The 21,446-nt window shown below is 44.9% G+C and overlaps 1 protein-coding gene across 6 annotated transcripts in view; it reads right to left on the reverse strand.

The window, feature by feature from the left end:
• KCNMB2 (potassium calcium-activated channel subfamily M regulatory beta subunit 2) overlaps nucleotides 1-21,446 on the reverse strand; it is a 318,431-nt gene that overhangs the window by 80,320 nt on the left and 216,665 nt on the right. The window contains exon 1 of one of the 6 annotated variants that reach the window (XM_028731608.2): nucleotides 15,295-16,707. The exons of the other annotated variants lie outside the window; for them this stretch is intronic. The gene's annotated coding sequence lies outside the window, so the exon portion shown is untranslated. Of the gene's footprint in view, nucleotides 1-15,294; nucleotides 16,708-21,446 lie in introns of those variants that run through there. 6 annotated transcript variants of the gene reach the window in all.

Here is a 21,446-nt window from a genome sequence, read left to right on the forward strand (position 1 = left end):
GCCTAGAAAGTGCAACTTTGAGGGCTTTCCCACTTGTTTCCACATGTTCGAGTGGTTTTTCATATGTCCCACCAATTTCCCTGGGAAAACATTTGTTCTGATTCAGTGGCGAGATGAGTAGAAGTGTGGCTGGGTATTACACTGGTAGAAAGACTGCTTCCAACTAACCATTGGTTCGTTTGCCAACGCTATGCAAATATTTCAAGAATATCTTATATTTTCTGATGGCACCTAGTTTTTGTGTCATCTGGTTGACCCTGGGAAGCAGGTCAAAGTTAACAGACAGCAGCATCAGCCCTTGAAGCTTTGACAAAGGGAAGTAAACAAGATATTCCAGAAGTTGACATCTCGACAAAGGGTGAAACATCCATGGGTGAAGATCTGTAACTATGGGCATCATGAGAAGCAATTTGGGATCTTTCCTGGCATAATTCTTAATGGCCATGCATTGCTTAGTAATACCAAACAGAACAGAGCCACAATAGTTTCTAGCAAGAATGATCTGTGATTGTGCTATGTTCTGCTCCCAACCCGCCCCTGTTCTGTGTTCCCATGACACATGAGGGTAGTGCATACCAATGTCAGGGAAATAAATGTAATCCTGATTTATGGGTGTTGTGTATTTTTATCCTTTCCCTTTCCTCTGTTACTCCCTAAGGCCTGACATATTCCCTGCTCTCTGAGAGCAAATACCCAAGTGAGATGGATGTGGCGAGTGCACAGATAACAAGGAGGCAGTTGCCCTGGCAACAGAAGTCCATGAAAACATTCTGAGCATCTTCTGCCTACTGCTCACTGTCCTTTGCACAGTGGCTGAAACAAGAAACAGATGTTAAATCTCAGCCCTGGGGTTTTTTTTGGAAGCTGCAATTCAAGAGCAAGTAGCAGAGATAGCCCATATGTTTGCACACTAATTATCTCTTTGCTCCCTACGTACAACACTGGGTGCAATGGCCAAGTAGGGATAGCCACTTAACTCTCTTCCTTGAGCCGTGATAGCAAGGCTTATACAGCACTGTGCTTCCATGGAGGGTTTTGAAAACAGTCACAACATGCCTGAGGAACCAGTTCCTAGAAATGCAGCAAGGAAATTCTGTAATTACAGAAGATGGCTCAAAAGGTATTGGTCTATTCTTTGGAGGTACTATGAAGATAAGCATGTCTGGAGGCAAGGGGTGGGAGCACTGACCACCAGCTTTTCATGATGTTGCAGTGGGTGTCTATTGTGCTGATCCGCCCCGCTGAATAATGGTGATATCATCCCACATCAGCTGATGCTTTGATGACACCCAGATGTCTGCTCTACATGCACAGAGCCAGTAAGCTTCCACTGTTCTTGGAACTAACTAGTACTTGGTTACTCCAGAGGGCAGGGCTAGAACCTATGGATGGAAATTCTAGGGAAGCACATTTCAGCTAAACAAGTGAGGTCCCAAGAGCTGTTGGACAGTGGGACAGACTGCCTGGGGAGGTGGCTGGCTCCTCCTTCACTGGAGGCATTTAAGCAGGGGCTAGATGGGCATCTTTCAGAGATGCTGTAGCCACATCTTGCATCTCAGGTCCTTAACTGAGCAAGGGAATTGCGTTAGAGTCCCATCTAAAAGTCTATGGATCTACAAAAGGCAGTAGCAGCAGAGGCTGGTCTATTAGGATGAAGGTTTTTGAGATGTGTCCAAGGAAACAGGGGCAATTTGCAGGCCCCCAGCTTGCTCCAGCCCACCGGCCAGCAGCCGGGTGATCTCCGGTCCTTGGCACAGCATGAAACAGTGACCCGCAGCTTCAGAACTCTTCAGAAGCTGGAGCACACTCTAATCAGCAGGGTAATTAACTCTTCGCAACAGAAGGGCAGATAGAGGCATATGTAAAGCATATTTACAAGCAGTTTATTCAGGACAAAGGGAAAACATTACTTCTCCCTTTCATGGCCAAGCAAGCAGCATAAGCAAAAGCTATACACAAAACGGAAGTTCCCAGCAAGCTGTGCTGGAGTGTAAACAGGCATGTGACACACAACAATCATGCCTGTTCTTTTTAAGGTGGAACGGAATATCCTAACAGAAGGGGCACCACTCCACTAACTTCAACTTGACCTCAGCCAGCCCCGACTTGCCTGCCCCTACTTGCCTGCCCCGACTTGCCTGCCTTCAGGTGTTTCCTGCTTGGCAGGGGGTTGGACTCGATGGCCCTTGTGGTCTATTCCAACTCTATGATTCTATGATTCTATGATACTTGCAACCAGTCCAGAGGATGGAACTGCCTGCCAACTTCCTCCCTTCAGCCTCAGGGCTTATGTACACTTCCTCTTTTCCTGCTGCTTCCCCCCAGGGAAAACCTCTCTTTAGCACTTAAACGGAGCAAACGGCAGTTTGGGTTTTCACGAGCCCTGCTTCACACTCTCCGTGCTTATTTCAGCTGGAATGTGTCCTTGACTTCTGATAATGTCTCTCGCTTCTCTGGGTGGAGGCTAGAGAGTGGTGTAGGTGGAGAAACTACCCTGAAATATAAAAAAGGTGAATTTTACATTCGTCGCTCCTCGCTTTTGCCTCTAGCCCTGCCCAACACTGGCATTTGGAAGGTTGTTCAGAAGGGAATGCAGCCTTCAGTCTGAAATTGTTCTCCATCCCTGTAACAGCAGAACCAAAACAACGGTCATGCCAGAAGGGGTGGAGTTTTGAAGCAACAAGGAACGAGAATGAGCTGTAAGTATTATTCAAAAGACTTCAAAAGCCACACATTCTGCAGCAATGGACTGGAGCGTCCCTTCTGGAGGTCAAGGCTTGCCACCAAATTGCAGAAGGAGATGAAAAAGGCTCCAGTCACATCCAGTGCCCGTTGGGGAATGGGTTAAGCTTGGATTTTGCAGAGGTTTTGGCTGTGGGAACTACTGTGCATGGAATTGAAACGGCAGAGTTGTTTAGTGGGCAGATATAAGCTCATCCTCCTGAACGAGATTCTCAGGAAACCTTCTGCGGAAACGAATGAAATTGCTTCATTTTTTTATTATCAGTGCTTGACCAGAGTGAACCGGCAGGCCATAGCTTTAGGCATTTCAGTTAATCTGGTCCCCTCCTCCTCCTCTTCCCCATATCTAACTGAGCCAAGACAAGTCCATATCCAGAAATCTGGTTGGAAGCCAGCTTTTACAGTAAGTAACGGCCGTGCTGTGGAATGACACAATTTGGCTGGAAGAAGGCAATAATGGGAGAATCCAAAATACATTGAGGTGACCTTGCCTGAGAGTTTGATGGAGCGTCAGCAAAAGACATGCAGAGAGAGAAGAGGGTACGAATTCTAACACTCAACAAAAGTGGAATTGGGCAGCGGAAAATGTACAATTGTTGTACAATGTTGTAAGCCCGAAAGACCTTTTCTGATACATCTCCAGATCTGTGCTTTGACTCCATGTGGAGGGGCTGTGCTCAGTAGGAGAACACATGCTTTGCATGCAGAAGGTCCTGGTCTCAGTCATCAACATCTATAGGCAGGGATTGGAAAGACTCCAAGAGCTGCTGTTGGTCAGTACAGACTAGGGTGGAGGAACCTTTATTGGAAAATGATGCTCTGCTTAAAATATAACATTCCATGTTTGCTAGGTGAGCACAGGGTTAAACACACGGAGTTCTCTGTAAATTCCTAGAGGACACTCTTTGAGGTCACATCCTCTGCTTGCTCAAGTGGGAAGGGTAACTATAGGAACATAATCCTTATCACTTCCACCTCAGGAGCACTCTCTTTCTCGTGATGCAGCCATAGGCATAGGATGCAGGATTTGTGCATCCCTGAGCACAGACGCCATCTTTGATCTAAACCATGTATTTTGTAATCTAGAAAAATATTTTGCCTGACTTATTTCACTGCTATTTCCTGCTTAAATTGAGTCTGCAACTTTATGTAAGTAAATACTTATATATCCTTATAGCACAGACTTCTGTGTTGTTATTTTGTTTAAAGGGGAAGATCCTGTTCCTAGTTTCCATACATACTCACCCAACACTCTCTTCTCCATCCAGGCAAATAAGACGGCATTGCCAGAGTTCAAGGACATATTCCAGTTAGGCAAAAAGATCTCAATGAGAGTGTGAATCACGGCCAGCAGGGATGTGATCTGGGAAAAGTGTCAAAGGCCAGAGGCCTAGAGGGTTGCACGTCTCTCGTGAATGGGAGGTTTTACACCCGTGCTCTCTACATTGCTTTTCTACCACTTTAGCTGGACTGGCTTCTCCCAAAGAATCTGGGAAATTATAGTTAGTGGTGCCAGCCTAAAATGGCTTGTGGCACTCCTGAGGAAAAGCTGATTTCTTTTTCAAGGAGGTCTTCCCAGGCACAACGCTGCCGAAATGAGACATCTGCAGAGTTATGTGAGGACTGTTGTGTATATAAATAAAAATAAAATTTGATGATATGCAATGTACAGACTCTTTATACTTTTTTAAAAAAACCTTTACTTTCATAAATGCATAACTTTGAAGAATATATTTACAATCTCATGCTCAGGTTTCTCCCTTTTAACACCTCTGTCAGTCTCACTTCAGACAGATCACACTGACACATGCAGTCCTTGTCAGTATTCCGAGAAGTCTCTCTCGGCAGCCATTCTCCTCAAACACACACAGAGAGAGACATACAAGGAAAAAAGCAGTTAAAAACAACAGTTACTTGAATAACAGTCACAACAGAATGGAATGCCTCTCTCATGTGACTCACAGTCAGCCAATCATATGACAGAGCTACTGCCAGAGGAAGAACCCCAGGCTAAAAATACACAGCAATTCAACATAAACAAACATTCCCATTTCAGGAAAATAAACGATTATCCTTAACTAGTCTTTGGGCACATCTGCACTATTGTACCACTTTAAGCAGCCATGCCCTTCCCCAAAGAATCCTGGGAACTGCAATTTGTCAAAGGCGCTGAGAGTGGTTAGGAGGTCCCTCTCCCCACCCTATAGAGCTACAATTCTCAGAGGAGAATTATTAGGAGATCCTTCTTTCCCAGGGAATGCTGGTAATTTTACCATTATGAAGGGAAGAGTGGTCTCCTAACCACTCTCAGCACCCTAACAAGCTCCATAGCTGTTTAAAGCAGTGTAATACTGCTATCAATGTGTAGCGCAGATATGGACTTCAGTTCTGGTGTAGCAGAGAAGGATGCTTTCTAAGCCATCCCCTGTGCAGGGAAAAAAAAAGCCCTTAGTGTCAGCAGCTGCTCTACTCTGCCAGAGCTGACTGAATCCAAACGGAAATGATGAGCCTGTCATTTTGCCCATCTCCTTGAGAGCTCGGCAGTCTACAACCACGGCCTCCGCCAGCTCCTTCAGATAAACCGAGAGGCGAGCGAGTGTGCTTTGGCTGTGCTTGGGGGAAGGAATGCGTTGTAGCACTGCCAGTCTCCGTATTAAAGGTCATCTGGTATTTCCGTGAAGAATGCAGGCCTGGCCTACTGCCCTGGTTCTCTATCCTCGCTGCTTTTCCAGTTGGCCGCCTGCCTGCCCGGTTGCCATCCTACTCTGCAGACAGTGTTGTCCTTTTACCATGGTTGGCTCCATATGGCTTATCTAGGCATTACAGAGGAGGAGAGCCAGGTTTTTTTTTTAAAAAAGGAAATATGTTTTGAAGGATCCATCTTTTGCCTTATTACAATGACTGGGAAAATGAAAGAGAAACTAGCGACAGGCTAGGCCTTTCCTTTTAAATGTAGTCTCACCCAGACATTCACAGACCCTCCAAGTGTCCCTATTTCCCAGGGACGTCCCTGATTTAGAGAAGCCATCCCGATTTCTGATTTGGTCCCGGAATGTTCCGCTTTTCCTTAGGATGTCCCTGTTTTCATTGGAGAAATGTTGGAGGGTATGGTAGGAAGTCCCTATTTTTATTGGAGAAAAGTTGGAGGGTGTGGAATTATCTGACCCCTGAGGCAATCCTGTATAGGTAAGCTTTTAAAAATGTTTAATGTTTTTATATAAGTTGGAAGCCAGAGTGGCGGGGGCAACCCAGTAAGAGGTGTGGGTATAAATAGTAAAATTATCATTATGGAATGGGACGTCCCTATTTTCATCGGAGAAATGTTGGAGGGTATGCATTCACTATATATGGATGTCTCTGAAGTTTGGTGACTGGTGCTTTTGACCCCTCCATCAGGTGCTGGTGGCGAGATTTCAGACACCTTCGTCTACTCATTGAGGATACAATTCTGTCATAAACAGTCTCATTGCAACCACTCAAGGTGAGATGCTCAGGTCCTCATACTTGCTTAGGGCAGGAAGCCGTCTGCATTGATCATCCAGACATGTTCATGAGCTATTGGGTTGAAATGGGCCAATCTGTCGAGGTCAAAGTTACATTTGGTTCTCCACCCACTCCTGGCGTGTGGACCCTGGAAGTTGCCCAGAACAGAGTGTGATCCTCAAGCTTTAAAAGGATCCCTACCTTTGGTATAGACCCTACATGCACATCTGGCACTCTGGTCACCTGCACGGGTCTCGCTAACTGCTGTGCACCATTATCAGCTGAGGCTGGACTATCCCATATCCTGCAAATGTCCTGGGAAAACTGGGACATCCAATTTTTTCATGTGAGAGCACAGTGGGCATTTGGGTTGCTGTGCTCTCATGAGATTTCACACAAAGATCTCGCCCCGGAAAAAGCTATTTTTGGAGGGTCACAATCTTGCATGGCACCCCAAAACACCATGAGAGCATGTTCCCCCAAAAGCACATCTTTTGGGTTCTGTGATCTTGTGCGGGTCACATGACTCGTGCAGGATCCGAGGTGGGAAGATACACATCCTGGTTTGGAGACTCAACATGTTGGAGTGTATGCCATCCTTTCCTGATGGCTCAGAGGAAAAGGTTGAGTGGGTAAGGAGGAGAGCAGCTAACTTTGCCTGCTTGATGACTCGCTTGACTACCGGCTCCCCTTTCCTGGCAAGCCAAGTATGGTCCAGAAACCATTTTGTAATATGCTCAACCACTTACATAGTCTAGCCAAGCAAAATATCTCCAGGGGTGATTCATTAATGGATGTCATGATGACGTCCATTTTCTCTTTGACTAAAATTCACTGTGAGAGGGACCTGAGTTGGATTTACTTTGCATTTTTAGGCCACCCAATGGCAAAAATTTCAATAGCTGAGAGCTGACCATCAAAACAATCAAACAGATTAATAAAACCATAAAATCCTCTCACCAGCATGGAATAAAAACCAGCAACAAAAGGTGAATCAGAACAGCACCAGCAAAGCCTCTTGCTTCAATAAACATCTATGGACTCAAAACATTTTTTAAAAAAATGATTAGATTTACAGCCAGAGGAAGGAAAAGGTCTTTTCCTGGTGCCAACAAGCCCACAATGCGTGTGCCAGGCAAGTCTCTCTGGAAAGGACACTAGGGTGGCACTAGATTGGAGCCTTGGCACCGAGGGAGAGGGGTACAACTCTGATCAAAATCTTCCAGAAGCCTATTAGTCATGGAAGAGAAAGCATGTGGTTGAGAGCTCCCTTGAGCTGTATGCCAAAAATACATTCCTATGGGCCCAGCTGTACCCTCATGGAGATTGCAAGCACACTTCCCCCCAATGCTCCCAAGTTATATACAGCCAGCATCTCAGTATGTGTCAGAGACTGTCCCCTGTGACAGCATGCCTTACAATACCCCTGGAAGGTAGGCCAGTGATATAATACCATCCTTATATTACAGATGGGGTGATAAGGCTGTGAGAAAAATGGCTTGCTCATGCACCTCTAGTGAGATGCTGGATGAAGTTAATATTTATTAATTTCTATTGCATTTCCATTCCACCTTCTTCCAAGGAGCTCAAAGTGGCTTATATGGTTCTCCCTTCTCCATGTTACCCTCACAACAACCCTGTGAGGTAGGCTAGGCTGAGAGAGGGTGGCTGGCCCAAGGTCACCCAGTGAGTTTCATGGCTGAGTGGGGATTCGAACCCTGCTCTCCCAGTTCCTAGCCCAACACTCTAACCATTATGCCATGCTGGTCTGAATTGCAGGCATCCCGGCGAACAGCCACAACTCTATCTCTTCTTCCTGCTTAACAGACTATAGTCTTGAGAAACAGTGACTAAATCTGCACAACTATGTTTTCATCAGTTCAGCCCTCAATCTAGCTGACTCTAGTTTTCCCTTGAGCTCTAAAGAGATCTCCTTGAAAATACGTTTTGCATCTCTGCCATGATAATGATAATAATAGCGCCAGCAGCAAAACTGCTGTCTGAGATCAGCTTCCAGTGAAATACACGGATGCGATGTGCAAGATCAATGGACTTAGTGAGCCTTAAAGTCCGCGGCAGGTAGCAGGACAGCCATGACACCTGGCTACCCAAGTTTGTCTCCACTGGCCCATTGGGTGTGAGAGAAATGACTCAACGGCACCGAGAGTGGCTCACATCTCTTGATTAATTGCTCCCAGCGCCTGCACCTGCATAGCGGGAAAATGTGAGATGCATTTAAAGAGGTTCCATGTGAGCAAATTGATACCGGCAGCCTTTAGCAAGATGCTGGAGATAGATAGAGACAGACGGAGACCATTCCAGTCGGGAGCAAAAGGGGGAAAGTCGCATAAGTGAGACACACACTATGCCAGTATACTTTTTTAAAAAAATCTACATGATTCTCTTGTCCTTCCTTAAGGCACTTGAGGCAGTGAACCAGCTTCTCCTTAAGAGATTCAGGTGGCCTCTGTGGCATGGAGTGGCTTTCCATCAGCTTTGGCAGGAGGCTGGACAGCTGGACATGGGTAGCTTAACTACTGTTGTCTATGCTCTGGTAACCTCTAGGCTAGATTATTGCAATGCATTATATGTAGGGCTGCCTCTGAAGAAGGTCTGTAAACTGGTGAGAATTTGGGGTTAGGTTGTTCCCTGGGGGCAAGCTGGTTTGGGTTTGAGCATATTGCCCCAATTCAAAGTGCTGGTTTTGACCCATTAAGGCTTAAATGGCCCAGGACCACAATAGCTCAAAGACCACCTCTCCCCATATGAACTAACCTGGCCCCTGCAAACATCCTCAGAGGCCCTCTGAGGTGTCTCCTCAAGATTGCAAATATTTCGACAATCCCAAAGTTTGAGAATCAGTAGCACAGACATTGTAAAGGTGTGGTGATCTGTCGTGGAAGAACCCCATTGAAGAAGATCACAGTGGTTAGCCAGACCTCGTTGCTGCTTGCGAAGAGGCCCCATGATGGTTCAAGCTTGTGGGTCCACCACTGCCTGTCCTCTGTAACACACGCCCTCCTGCCATTCAGAAGGCACAGTCCATAGTGCAGGCATAGCTAATGCGATGCTCTCTAGTCTATATGTTGTTGGACTATGACTCTCAACATTCTTGACCACCATCCATGCTGGCTGGGGTTAATGGGAGTTGTAGTCCAACAGCATCTCGAGGGTGTCACACTGACTACCCCAATGTAGTGTGTTTTTTAGATGCTTCTTGAAAATGTATCTCCCCCCCCCCCACATTATCCCACTGCTGACCACTAGACTATACCACTTAACATTTTCAGCCTCAGTAATTTTGTTTTGAGTATCTTGCTTTTCTTTTGAGTGTTTTACTGGTTGACACTTATAAGTACTTGCATGTGTGTATTGCACTTTACTGTGTGTTTTAGCGCTCCTGGACCCTGTCAGTAAAGAGCTTTGACATATCTTAGGATGGCTTTGGGAGCCGTCCTACACACAAGATGCCAGCATAAAGAGAGCCGGTGTTGTTAAGCCACAATAAAGTTACACCTGATCTGTACTCCATTCAGCAGCAGCGCTGCTGCAGCTGCTCTCCCTAAACCTAGCAGTGGGGAAGCAAGCCTTTAAAATAAAATGTCCTTGCTGGGTTTCCAGGCCATGCGATGGAGCTGAATGAGGATCCAGCCTAACTTCCACCTCTCTCTGCTATGTCCACAGATCAGCTGGCTGAGCCAGGGTGAACATGCCCTGGCTGTTCTCTTGTAGGGTCCATGGCATGGGGCACTCATACTGCTCCAACCCCCTTCGATGAGACAGCATGGCTCCCTTCCATCCCTGATTCCTAGGTCTCCCTTCCCTTCTCTATGTTTGCTGTTTTACACATGGGTTAGTTAGGATCCCAGGGAGTGCATTGCTGCATGCCAGCCCCACAAGGAAGCTACACAATGCAGCTGCAGGGCTCAGCTCATCCCAGATCCCTCCTGTAACTGACCCCAGGAACCCTTGTTAGTCTTATGGCAAGAACAACTTCCAGGCTCAGCTTCCCACCTCCTTCTATCTGGCCCAGGGGAGGTGATAATTCCCTCTCCTTTTCAAAAATCTCGACTCTTTCCCCTCCCTCCAGTTCCCAAGCTTAGCCCTGCTGCTGCTAGTGGCACTTATTTATCTAATCCCCGCCCTTATACCAATTAGACTCTGTTTGCCTGGTGTTTCTCATTTCCCCCTTTTCTCCATATTTGGTAGGTGAGCCGTCCTACTTTGCACTGTCTTAGCTGTAACTATGCTGCTGGTCTGATTTGAATTCTGGTTGCTTAACCAACCTTTTAAAATTCTGTAACAATCCGCATATTAATCAATGTTTTGGCTTTGCAATAATACTGTACCTTCTTTGATTCAAAGCTCTGTTATGTTGACTGAGTACTAATTACTCCACAAACTAGTGTATAATGTAATCTCTCCATGGTACACCATGACTCTGAGCAAAAGATCTCATTACGTTTGCTGGCTGAGTAGACAGGCATACTACACATGCCTGCATCCTTGCATGTAACTTGTGGTTGAGGACCGACAGTAACACAGGGAATCCTGCAACCAATATGGGTGGGAAGAACTGTGCATATCTCAATAGTTTTTATTCCTACAATAAATGAATTAGTGGATTGCAGCGCTGGACTTTTGCGGTGTGCTACCAACTTGTCGCTGAATGGGGAGCACAGGGGAAGTTTTCCAAGAGTCATTTCACATGCTATGGGAAGCTACCTTATACTGGATCAAACCATTGGTCTATCTAGCTCAGAATTTTCTATGCTGTCTGGCAGCATCACTTTAGGGTTCCAGGTAGAAGATATTCCCAGACAGACCTACCTGGACATGCTGAGGATTGAACCTGAGGAATTTTGCATAACAAGCAGATGCTCTACTACTGAGCCAGTGTGGTGTAGTGGTTAAGAGTGGTAGATTCGTAATCTGGGGAACCGGGTTTGCATCTCCGCTCCTCCACATGCAGCTGCTGGGTGACCTTGGGCTAGTCACACTTCTCTGAAGTCTTTCAGCCCCACTCACCTCACAGAGTGTTTGTTGTGGGGGAGGAAGGGAAAGGAGAATGTTAGCCGCTTTGAGACTCCTTAGGGTAGTGATAAAGCGGGATATCAAAACCAAACTCTTCTTCTATACCCTTTCCCTCACAACACAAAGTGAACCTTTGCCGCTAAGTGTACATTTATATTCCCTATGTGGGTAGATGACATGAGAGAGCAGAGGTTGATAGATAGTGACATCCTAAGACTTTCTAGTTAAGTTCAGGACAGAAGCAAGATATGAATCCAGGATTTTCTGATTCATAGCTTAGTCATTTAGGTGATATGTTAAATGAGTTTTTGCTATGTGACTTGCAAAGTCTGGTACAAGCATCTTACCCAGGGAGACCCTTGCATTGCTCCATAAAATAGGTTGGAGATGCCATCAAAACAATGGACTGTGAGAAACTAAATCCTTTGAACCGAAGGATGGAGGGCAAGTTCACATAGTTGCATGCTCAACACTTGGTGATTACAACTGCAAGTGATGACTTGCACCTGTGAAATGATCAAACATCATAAGCAAAACATTTGTGTTCCCTGACTTCTAATCCAAGCAGTTTCAATGGATGCATAATATCAGCTGTAAACTTTTGACTCTTCTTCTCCTCCTATGTGACCTCTCACCATCTCCATGATGATTTAAACCCAGATATCCCTAGCCCAATCCAATTACACCACATTGTACAAAACTAGGTACTTTCAGAATGGTATTTCTCCAGAAATAGCACTATAACGGAAGGACAAGCTCTGTCATTTGATGCCAATGATCTAATGTTTTTTCCTTACTTCAATCAACACTTAATTTGAATGGAAGGTTATCAAAGGTCAGCTCCAGACCTTGGTTTCAGTTCCAGGACTCAGCCCTGGGATATATTAAGAGAGAAGAGAGCACACTTGAACACGTGAAGAGTGACATTCCTTCATCACTACTCCCAATCTGGCACAATGCTTCTACGTTCAGAGGCAACAGCTTCCAAGTTCAATAACATATAGACAAGCTTGAGTGATGGTTCATGTTAAAATATAAGTACTATGTTCCTCTGAGCAATTACCATAAACATTAGCACTCCCTATGTACCTGCCTGAAATTCACTATATACCTCTCTGCCATTCATCACTCTATCATCACAGCCACTCTGGTGGGCAAATTATGCCAAAATTGGTGAAAGAGGAAAACCCGCATTCCATTCTCCGCTTTCTCCACCATCTCAAGACTCAAATGTCCCTCACTGGGAAATTCTTCATTATTCCAAAAATATTCACAATGCTCAGATCACCACCACCATTTTACATAGACTATCAAGACAACACATCAATCTGAATAAAGGAGCTGCACAAGGACGTAGTGCGCAGGCCATTTTTTACAAACGATGTTTCAGTTGGTATTGGCACAACTTTTCCTATCTTCCAGACTTTGGCGTAGAACCTAGATTTGGCTAGAATTTATAGTCAACATAAAACTTCCCCGTGCAAAATCATTTGTGAAAATGTGCACTCTCCCGTGGAGCAGCGTAGAGGCTCTCAATGGTCCTGAAGAGGGATGTCCAATTTTCGGGAGATATTTTTAAAAGCTAGCATAGGCTCAAGCTATAGAAAGAGGGAGGAAGCAGGGGAGGGAGAGAGAGATATTTACCAGTGTTTGGAAGGGCCAGGCAAGTTGGGTCTTCTTGGTGATCTCCCCCTTTCCTTGGTTGCGCCTTCCTTGAGTGGAATATGTTCTGGCATCGGAGCAAGGCTGGGAATGGGTTCCCACCAGAGTCCATTGAAGGACCACCCGTATCACCCAGGAAAGCCAGTTCCCAAATGGGCATGCTCTCTCCTCCACTCTAGAAGCTGATAATGCTGCCTCTCAAAAGAGTGAACCCGGACCCACGTGCCAGTCTTCAGCTTGGCAGCGCAGCATGCAGCAACTGCATGGCTCACAGGATGACCTTGCCTCTTGATTGGTCTTCAGAAGATTTTCACATTGGGTCAGTTGCCAAGCAAAACCATCCAAACCCTGCAGTTTAACATGCCAGATCAATCCCAAGAGACCCCCCCCTGCCATAGCTGTTGTCGTGCGTAGCAGAGACAGCAGTGCATATCGTCTTTCAGACCAGGGGGCTCATTGGGGACGGGGAGGTAAGGAAGTTTCTATACTGACACCAAAGTTAGTGGATGGGAAAATGCAGAGAAAGGAGTCCATCTCCCCTAAGTTCAGAATATATATTAAAGGGGGCGGGGAGGAAATTTGAACGTTTGTTTTCTGTAACAAACACAAAAGTGATGCCACACTTTATAGATCAGGCTGAAAGGAGAGAAATTTACAGAATCAGTACATCAAAGAAAAGATGCTTCATGGCTAACCACAAAGGCTAACCAACTTGTTTCGGTGTGGAATTTGTAGGCAACAAACAACTTTGTCAGATGCCTGAAGTAGACAGAAATGATAGGTTGAGGTACAGTGACGGATAAACAAAACCTGCAAACAGAGTTTCCCCCCACCTTAGAAGTTTGCTAAACGGGCAACTGGTTTCTCCTGTATTAGTACTCACACTCAATTCTCATTAACTCAGGCGCATGTACAACATAGTCTAAACATTTGGCTCAACTTTCCCTAACTTCCACTGCCGCTTTTAGACTGCTGTAAACTTGGCAAAGGTCAGAAGAAGAAATGAGTTTAGTGGGCCTCTCAATCTTTCGCTCTGAGCTAGAGGCCAAGGCTTCACCTGAAACCAACTTCTCTGCCTTTCTGGATGACCTTGGGGGCAAAACATAAAAGTATTCCGTACTTCAGTTGATTTTCCATGTCAAATAAACCACTCACCCCTGAAATGTTTCAATATCCTCACATGGCAAAAAAAGAAAGAAAGTCACAGCTAAGACACAGTGAAATTGGTGACATTTCTTGTTGATGCCTGTGCACCACACAACCAGTCTCCAGGGCAGGGGGGGGGGGTTCAGAGCAAGCATTAAATTAACTTTTGCTAGCCAGGAGAAATTGCATGCTCCTCAAAGATAGCCTACAACCCCAACCTTGCTCACAAGGGAATAAGTAACTCACTTCCAGGCATGCGTTGGATTAGGCTGTGAGTGCCACTGAATACAAGGGAAATTACTTCTGAGTAAACCTGCTTAGGGTGGGATGTTGCTTATCACATCAAAGCACTACTGACGCTACATGAGAGTTAAGTGCTGGTAAGTATATATTTGAAAAACACTGTCATCAAGTGAAAAGAAAACAAGCAAGTCTTTGAAAAAGTCTGGCAGCAAAAACTTAGGATATTGTCAAACTCGGGAGACCAGACATATTTGCCAGTATATTCTAAGTTCATGTCCCCTTACCCAGAAGGTAAATAAGAAATGCCTTAGATGATGAACTGTAATGCCATAGACTGAACTTGCAGTCTTTTTCTAAAAGCAGGTATAATATATCATTTAAAAGAAAAGAAAACAAGAGGGAATTAGTGATCAGCTTTCGGCTACTGCTAGGAATTTTATTGTGCTTTCCCTTGGTGTGCAGTAAAGGTTTCAGATTTTCCTCACGGATTTTCAACATTCTAATGATGTTTTTAACTATCACCAATTCCAACCTTCCTCTTACCCAAATTTGCAGACCAAGATGATAAAAACCAGACTACTTTATTCTGCCAGCAATAAGCCTCACAATGCCCATCACGGAAACATTATTCCTTCTAATCTTGTTAGCCTTTCGTTTCAGATCATAAATGCTACAGGCAGCTCATTTCAGGGAGTATTATACATGTCACAAAAGCACTTCAAAATAGTTGCCTTGAAAAAAGGTCCTTGATTTGAATCCTTAACTAACACTCGAGTTGCCTTTCCTACCAGATCTTCCCATCCTAGAAATCCATATTGTAAAACACGCCTAATAATGGGAGGTCAGTATCGTTGAATAACATCCCATTCCTAGAAGGCTTTCAATTTATCATATATATATGTATGCACATAAACACAAAATACACACACTGATACATTTCACTGTGTCCTGATGCATTAAGAAATCTTTAATTGATAATGTTACCTTAGCAACGGTGGTCCAGCTGTTCCAAATATGGAGATTTCAATTGACTCTGACACACACAGTGATTTTCCTCCCTTCAATCTACATACTTTTGTAGTTGTCACCTTTGCTGAGAAACCAAGCGATTTCCATGTGGGATCCTTCCCTGAGCCTTCAGTTCTAGCGGTTAGAATGATTTTGTGCTTTTCTCAACATTCCGATGATGCTTCCTTGAATAATTTGTTTCTCAACCGGGAAAGCGGGTGGGTGGGGAGAATGGCAAGGGAGAGGAAAATAAAATAAAATAAAGTTCAAGATTGTTCTTAAAAGGAGCTACGCCAATCCATTTGTAAGGGGGTGGGGGTGGGGTGGGGAGAGAGAAACTATCTCGATGCTGAAAAAGGTCTATAAAAGCCAAGCTTCTTTCAGCCAAACTTTGTTTGACGGGGCTCCCAGTCTATTGCAACATTTCTGAAAACGCCACCCTGCTGTGTTTACATCCCTCCTACTGCCCGAGCCCTTCACACGCTTCATAGACATGATGGGAACCCCCTCTGGCAGGCAAGGGATGTCGGGGCTGGTGTTGTGGTGAAGCCAAGTCCCTCTGTCCCTTGCCAAACTTGTCACTTCACCTGCCAGTTGGTGAAACTGTGTCCGAGTCAGGCACCGAGAGGAGCGTTTCACTGCGAGGATTTCAAGCAGCGGCGGCCGGCACCTTCCGAAAGGCTGGCGAGAACTCCCGATGCTGAATGCAGACGAGGGTCTTTTCTCAGGATTTTAAAGGAACCCGGTAGCGCCATTCTCTCTCCAGCCGTGGGAAAGTGCACGAAGAAAGGGCAGGGTCTTTATTCGCAGGAGCGCCGAGGGTGCAGAACGACGACGAGACCAACGCATCTCTGGGGCTCCCCGGACTCTCTGCCTTGGTCTTCCCTCCTGGGTGGGAAACGTGGCTTTTCAGCTGTTTCTCCTACCAGCTCCATAAGGACCACTTTGCCCTTGAATGGTCTCCTGTCTTTTGTTCTCTCCCCGAACCAAACAGCGACCCGGAGAAATCCCCCTTCACTCCGCCGTAATCTGTTCCTCGATTCCGCCAGCTAACGCCTTCTCATGGCAAGACAAGCGAGAGGAGCTATCCTTGGTGCTGATGGTGGGAGGGGAAACTCGTCTCTCTCAGACTTGGCATCGTATTTCCTCCTCTCGTTTAAAATGTTATGGTCTCGTGAATTAAAGAAGATACCAGCCAGTCTCTCTGATTCATCTAGGAGTCTCCTTGGTAACTAGCGGTTCCTCTCCACCAATGATTCCACACACACACACACACACACACACACACACACACACACACACCGGGGCCGATTTAAAGATAAAATACAGTGAGAATGAAGAATGATTGTAGCCTAGGTACATTTTACCTAGAGATCCAGCATGCCTGTTGGCTGTGTGAATTCATTGCGCCGAGGAGGGTGAGTCAGGGAAACACCCATTTCCTGATCTGTAATTTGGTTGGGAAAGCCTACATATTTTTTTTGAAGGGGGGGGGGACTGTGTGGGGAGGGGAGATGAACTACCAACTTACTGTTATCAAACGCTACAGTATTTGGGCCCTCTGCGTGCCATTTTGCTATAAGATGAGAAAGGGCGGTGATGTTGCGGGTGTTTCACCGTCTGTAGTAACGAGACATTTTGATTTGGGTCTTGAGCAAGACAGGCAGCAGGCTGCAAAGGTTGGAGTGGATGGCGGCGTCCCCGGGGAATAACAACTGGGTTAGGAGGTGCTGCTTAGTAACCCGCTTCCTGGGCAATTAGCACACCAGCTGACCCCTCTCTTTGTGTGCCTAATCACAGCCTCTTCAATGTTTTCCTCCAGACTGCAAGCTTGCTTTTGTTAAAGGCTGACATTGCCTGGGAGAAGACATGTTGTCATATAAAAGCTGGTTCAAAGTGAGGTTAACAGCTCTCTGGTTTCAAGTAGGCCATGGCACCTGCAATCCACGCCTTTAGGAGAGAGAGAGAGAGAGACAGAGAGACAGAGAATGCAGATATAGTCTTGGTGGCATTCCTGTACCTTTAAGAGCTGTGCAGGAGAGGGAAGGTGAGGCAGTGTGGCATTGTCATTAGGAAGAGAGAAGTGGAATGCTCTGAACTTCTCTACACTATATCAATTTACTAGCTGTGCATACATCCCATAGCCCAAAGGCCCTTCCCTCTCTCCCACCCTCTCCTTACTCCTGAACATGGCTCCTGGGTTTTATTCTTAAGGGGATAGGGGTTCCAAAGACAGTTTAATGGAATTTCATTAATTTATTTACTCGAAACATTTCTTTTTAAAGGCTGCTTCCCCCTCCCCATGCCTTTTGCTGCAAGTGTCACTTAAGAAAACAAGAAGAGCATCCCTTTTGGAGCACAATGCAAAAATAAGATGAGAGAGAGAGGGAATGAACCAGCCCCCTCACCCACAAAGCATGCACTCCCCCAAAAATATGTTGGAAAAACAACAAAGTTATGCATCCACTTATGAAAACGAGTGTAGGGTGTATCATCTATATGTATCTATATCTATCATCTACCTATCTATCATCTATCTCTATCATCTATCATCTATCATCTATCTATCTATCTATCTATATCTATCTATCTATCTATCATCTATCATCTATATCTATCTATATCTATCTATCATCTATCTATCATCTATCATCTATCTATCTATCTATCTAGTAAAAACAATACTGAGCTGGATGTGTCAGTGGTCTGACTTGGTGTAACTCAGATTCCTACATTCCTGTGTTCCTAAGGAGAGACGTGGGGGAAAGTAAAAGTGTAAGATAAGTTAGGAAAGAATTGAAGTGACTGGATGACCATGCCAGCGTCTCTGACAGTCATAGCTCAGCTGGGGGTAGTGATAGGCAACTGCACCCTCCATCTGAATGCTAACTTTTACTTTTTCCAATAGGAATGAGTGACAGACAGCTTCTCATTTATTTATTTTGAGTATGGAATATGTGGTCCTCCAGATGTTTCTGAACTACAATACCCATCATCCCTGACATGTACTTAAAGACATGTGCTCAAGGAAACCATGGTGTGTGTGTGTGTGTGTGTGTGTGTGTGTGTGTGTGTGATGAGCTAAATCTTCCCCATGTAATTCCAGGTTGCCCCCCCCTTTCAACTGGGTCCCAGATGAAAGCTGAGATAAACACAATGAGGTTCACACCAGCCACTATTTACATATCCCCACGGGTTCTATTTCTTGGCCAGCATGATGGAACTTTGGGAGAGTTTGATGGAATGCTACAATCTAATATAAATACCGATAGACAGTTCATTAGCATATCTATGTTTGTTCAGGACACAGCTGCAGGAGTGCTGACAGGAACTGCACAGCATGGTTCCCAGTCTGTGTCTGGACCCCATTAAAGATGCTGGCTTTGACCTTGGAAAGCCCTTCATGGCTTGGGACCAGAGCAGTGGCATCTGAACAAAACCCTCTGTGCAAGCCCAGCATGGCTGACTGGGGACCGGAACTCAAGTCTCTTCTATGCAGCGACAACCACATATCTAATGCAGCATTCTAGCTCTTGAATCCACCAGCCCTTCTATTTATTAGATTTAAATAAATATACATCTTGTAGAGCTTTTAATGAAGGTGCCCCTCCCCCTAATCTTGTGAAGAAAGGAGGCCAACAGCTCAATTCATGGTGTGAAGCTATTTTCCTGGCTTTGGATACAGAACAGAAGGAAAAGCTGTTTTAATTTATTTTTTATCTCCTTTGGCACACATTAGATAGGGCTGTCACATCTGCATTGCCTGCTGTGGCAAGAGGTCCTGCAAGATTCCCATGTCACATAACCCTGGATGCTGACAGCACCGCCAATTAACTGTGTCTGTGCAGATTTTAATCTACAATTACATCTTTATTTGAGCAATCCCAAATAATTTGCAGATTATTTGGCAGATTAATCTGCCAATGCTTTCAGCTTGTGGCACTCATGATAAGCATTATAAATCTTTAATATCTACAGCCATGTTGGCATGGGTGGGGGTGGGGGGCTTGGGTCTTTGCCACAGAATGTATGGCTCAGTGATTTAGACCTGGCACAATCATGAACCTTATGCTGGTGAGGAGATGAGCTCCGAGCCCCCACAATCCCTCAGATTTAGGCACAGCGGGAGTCTGTTATATGGCAGGACACATATTTTCAAAGCTGAAGGCTCCAGGTACAATTTTAGGTGGCCTGGTTCAAAGAGATCCTCGCAGGAGACCTGGGATAATTCTTGCTACTCAGAACAAGGCAGCATTAGTCTACACCAGGGTGATCAACATGGTAACCTTCAGGTGTAAGTTATTTATTAATTTACTTATAAGTCTTCTTATGCACCTATCACCACAAGGTCTCCATATGGGATACAAGAATGCAACATACAGTGATACATGTAAGTAAAGCAGCAAATCTGTTCCAGCTAGTGCAGAAGTATGGATTCAACAAAAGAGATGGTTCTCCCAAAACAAAAGACCATAACCATCAAAGGTCAGGGTAAAGAGGTCTATCCTCAGCATCTATGGCAGAAGATGTACCATGAAGATGCTAGACACACCTCTGTGAGGAGGGTATTCCACAATTTCAGCAAAGGGAGACAGAAGTTGTTGGACTCCCAACTCTCACTAGCCCCTTCAAGTACAGATAACGATCAGGGATAGAGGGAGTTGTAGTCCCAAAACCTCTGGAGGGTCCACATTGGCTACCCCTGGTCTGGAATGGTGGCCAAGCCATCAGACACAGAATAAATCAACTTCTTCATGTGTTCACAGCAGCTTGAGTTGTCTTCCCTTTAGTGATGACATTTAACTAGCTAACCTTTATTGTCAGATTCCTTCTTCACGACTCTTGCACCTGTCTGCATCGGACTGACCTTTCCTTATTGTTAGGCAGAGGAAGACTTTGGCACATGCTAAATGGCAGCTTGAGAGGTGTAAAATGAACTTGCCCCCCGGCAGCCGGGATGCCGTACTATTCTTATGGGGTGTCTGAGCCCACTCAGCAAACTGCTGACCCCCTCCCCACCCACCATATGTATCAGGCTCCTCTTATCCTTTGGTTTCCATATCTATATAGACATAGATAGAAGTTTTAGAGCAGAAATTAGGAAATTACAGTCATACTGTAACAAACATCATAGACAAGGGTGGACTAGGTCTTAAGCTAGGTTCTTGCGGTTGCATGGCAATGGGGAGTGCACCATCAAATGCATTTTTCTTGATTCTTTTTCAGCATTTGTCCCATGCTTTTTTTGTGTGAAAATAGGTTGGGTTTTTTAAAAAAGGTTTTGAAAAATGCAGGAATATAAAATGATAAAAATATTTTTTTCCGAAAACCCCAAAACCAAACGAACATAATTTTGCAGGTATACATATCTTAAGAAGGCACTTTGTTTCAAAATGGCATTCAGAGATATGTAGCAAATATAAACAATGAAATAACAATAGAAATAAAAACTGGGGTGGGGGAGGCGAGGGAAGGGAAAGAGAGTACTGTCAGGAGCATAATTACACAATTCTCAGGATAATAAAGAATAAAAGCAAAAGCAAAAACTCACCCTACAAACCCATACAACAATGTGTACTGAGAGTGTGTGGCGAGGGGGTAGAGATACTGCCATATACTTTGAAAAACTGGGTGTGCACTCAAATTGTGAGAGTCGTCTTTTACATACTGAATAAAATTGTTCCATATTGCAAAAATAAAATAAAAAATGTGTGTCTTTTGGTCCTCTTGCTGCTCTTAGCTTATAAGTGAGTTTTTCTAGTAAGGCTATTTCTCATACCTTGCTATATACCATGCTGGAAGGATGGCCCCCGATAGATCTTCCCAGTGTGTAGCGATAGTAGTTCATGCATCATGTTTTTCTAATATTCAAGGCATCGGATAATAATGGTACATGAGTATAGCAATAAAAACAACAAAATATCAGTGAAACTCTAGCACAAGCTATAATGAAACGAGAAAGCCAGTAGCTGAATAAATATCAGCTGGAACTCAGTAAAATGTGCTGGAATGAAAGTCTTCACTACCAAGAGGCAGCAGCCTTCAGATGCTCTCCAGATGTTTTGTACTACAACTCCCATCAGCCATCTGATTGACAGTGATGGGAGCCAGGCAAACCAGCCTTGGCA

Source organism: Podarcis muralis, chromosome 6 (genome assembly GCF_964188315.1).
Source record: "Podarcis muralis chromosome 6, rPodMur119.hap1.1, whole genome shotgun sequence".
NCBI lineage: Eukaryota > Metazoa > Chordata > Lepidosauria > Squamata > Lacertidae > Podarcis > Podarcis muralis.